The sequence below is a fragment of the Chiloscyllium plagiosum genome, unplaced genomic scaffold, assembly GCF_037043375.1.
Source record: "Chiloscyllium plagiosum isolate Xiang-an unplaced genomic scaffold, Cpla_swu_hap1 HiC_scaffold_51, whole genome shotgun sequence".
Classification (NCBI taxonomy): Eukaryota; Metazoa; Chordata; class Chondrichthyes; order Orectolobiformes; family Hemiscylliidae; genus Chiloscyllium; species Chiloscyllium plagiosum.
The window spans coordinates 37,234,138-37,237,089 of NW_028270189.1; the positions used below are offsets into that span (position 1 = coordinate 37,234,138).

At 44.9% G+C, this 2,952-nt stretch overlaps 2 non-coding genes across 2 annotated transcripts; both read left to right on the forward strand.

The window, feature by feature from the left end:
- Window positions 1–1,095: 1,095 nt before the first annotated feature.
- Window positions 1,096–1,168, forward strand: trnar-ucg (transfer RNA arginine (anticodon UCG)). The gene has a single exon. It is a non-coding gene; the product is annotated as a tRNA-Arg (tRNA).
- A 1,433-nt stretch (window positions 1,169–2,601) lies between these two features.
- trnas-aga (transfer RNA serine (anticodon AGA)) lies at window positions 2,602–2,683 on the forward strand. The gene has a single exon. It is a non-coding gene; the product is annotated as a tRNA-Ser (tRNA).
- The last annotated feature ends 269 nt before the right edge of the window (window positions 2,684–2,952 follow it).

Below are 2,952 nucleotides of genomic sequence, written 5' to 3' on the forward strand. Positions count from 1 at the left end.
TGGGTGTTCCGTTGATTTGTTCGTAATTCTGGTTGTTGAATGTGAAGTGTGTTGTGAGGCACAAGTTCAGTAGTTTAAGACCCGATACCCAACATGAGCAAAACTAATGTAGTGTACAAAATACCATGCAAGGACTGCACAAAACACTATATAGGACAAACAGGAAGACAGCTAACAATCCGCATACATGAACATCAACTAGCCACGAAACGACACGACCAGCTATCCTTAGTAGCCACACACGCAGACAACAAGCAACATGAATTCGACTGGGACAACACTACTATCATAGGGCAAGCCAGATATAGAACAGCCAGGGAATTCCTAGAGGCATGGCATTCATCCACAAACTCCATCAACAAACACATCGACCTGGACCCAATATACCAACCACTACAGCGGACAGCTGAAACTGACAAACGGAAGCGGCAGGGACAGACCACTATAAACACTGGACGAAACATCAAAGAAGCGCTTCGCAGGAGGCTCCCAAGCACTGATGATGTCCCCTAGCCAGGGGACGAAACGTTTGCAACAAAAACTTCCAGCTCGGCGAACAGAACCACAACATACTGCAGAGTGTGAAAATAGATAAGTCAGCTGGGCCGGATGGGATCTATCTGATGTTGTTTAGCAGAAGCACGACAGGAAGGTACAAATCAAGTTGATGCAACAACGGCTAGTTTTGAGCCGCTAATTTGCAGTGAAGTGGCGGCGCCAATAAAAGGTGTCACGCATCTCGTCTAATTCCACATCCTGAGCTCGAAATGACCGGAGGTCTCTCGCTGAGTATCTGCAGGGTCTTGTTTGGACGACACCATGACACTTTTTCACTGGAGTGGCTCATGACATCGCGTCGTGACTGTGAATAAAACGATGGAAACTTCCAGCAGAGAAGGAGGCGACCCTGAAGCAGGCAGCTGAGGACAAATGTTTCTCCTTTGCCAGTGAAAGGCACTGCTTCAAAAATTGGAAACTTCGAAGTGAAGCAATGTTGGTGATTATCTTCGGTGCTTGTTCACCTTTTTAATTCTGATTCCGTGAAAGTCCATGGCATTACATATCGACATTCTGCCAAGTGCAGGCTTGTCTCTTGGGCCAGTGGCGTAATGGATAACGCGTCTGACTTCGGATCAGAAGATTGTAGGTTCGAGTCCTACCTGGCTCGAGGGGGACTGTTTTGCTTTAACCGTGGTATACGTTGACGCTCCCCTGTAAAGTTCTCTCGGGACATCGCCTCTGTGCTTCCGCATGTAAAGCTTGCATTTGTCCTATTGTCCATTTCAAATTCCAGCTCTCCACAACGGACACCTCCGTCAGTTTGGCGGTATCTTCTGGTGTGTCTCCCTCTGTGGGTGAAAATGAGCATGAGTTTCTCAAAAGAGTTACAATTCGTTATACTTCTGTCCCATTATTGTGCCATGTAAGAACATAGGATAACCTCATTGACATTTGACCTGGAAACATTAGAACACACGAGACTTTGGGCCAAAGTTCGAAACTGCGACTAGAATAGATGGCTCTCTGATTAGCCGCAATGCACACGGGCGGAATGGCCTTTTCCCACTTTGTAAATCTTCGAAGACAATTTGAAAAAAATCTGCAACGAAAATGTTCAGACAGGGTGTTTTATTTACACCAAGTACGATAGAATCAATCGCCTTGTCTTGTTATTTACTTGTGAGGATTCGGTGTTCTCAGCACCGTGGCCCGGATCGTATTCCCGCTCATGGAATGGTTGTATTGTTCAGCAAACATATCGGTGTACCAGTACTTCTGCCGATTTTCCGTGCTGGCAGGTCATTGGTTTTGTCCAAAACATTATTAAGGTTAACATAAAACAAATAGCTGCAGGTGCTGGAAATCTGAGCCAAAAACGAAAATTGTTTGTGCAGCGGAGCATGACTGGCAACAGAAACGTCGACTCTCCTGCTCCTCGGATGCAGCCTGACCTGCTGTGCTTTTCCAGCATCACTCTGATCTAAAGTCAGGTTTCCAGCATCTGCAGTCCTCACTTTTGCCTAGTTTCTTCAGTGTCTCTGGTTCCCAATTCAAGAACTCCATCTCTAGCGGTTTCATGTTTGTACCTCCGTGCTGAGGAGTTGAAGAGTGAAGAAAAGTAACTCACCTCCTCCATCTCTGGGGTAATTAGGGACTGAAAATGAATCGTGTCACATTGAAATATATCTACATGCGAATTAATCTCTGTCTTTTATTGGGAACCATCTCTTTCATTGTAACCATCAGGAAAGATCATTTCGTTCGCCAGAAAAAGAAATGAATATTTCACTAAACTTTGTTTGCTTCAGGTCCGAGAATACTCAGATCAATAGCTCCTTTGTTTACTTCTGCTGGTCATGTTCGCAAAGAGATATGGCAAATTGCCAAGTGTGATTTTCCTTTCAATAAATAATTTTGACTCAGTTTGCCTGCAAATATCATTTCCTACCTTTGTGCTTTTCTTCTTTTACATTGGTGTCTCGCACCTTACAAATGACAGCAAAGGTGTGAAAGGAGATAGAAGCATTTCGCTCAAGTCAACGGTAGCTTTCAATGAGATCACGGCTGATTTGGTCAATGCTCAACCCACCTGGGCTGTCGGTAGTCATGGCCGAGTGGTTAAGGCGATGGATTAGAAATCCATTGGGGTTTCCCCACGTAGGTCCGAATCCTGCTGACTACGTTGTGAATGCTTTCCTGCTGGTACAATTTTCGCTCAAAGTTCAGAAAAACTATTTTGTGAACCAGGCCGGTAATTTGATTAGACTTGGGAAACTCGAGTTCTTCATCAGAAATGTTCCATAGTTAAAACATTATCTCTGTTTCTCTTTCCAGATACACTGCTCGACACGTCCTGAGCAGAAGTGCTACTTTTCATTAGATTCCTTTAATCCCTGTCCACTGTTCTGTGAGTCGGGTCACTGGCAACACTTCCTCCTGCTCGTCAAAGTG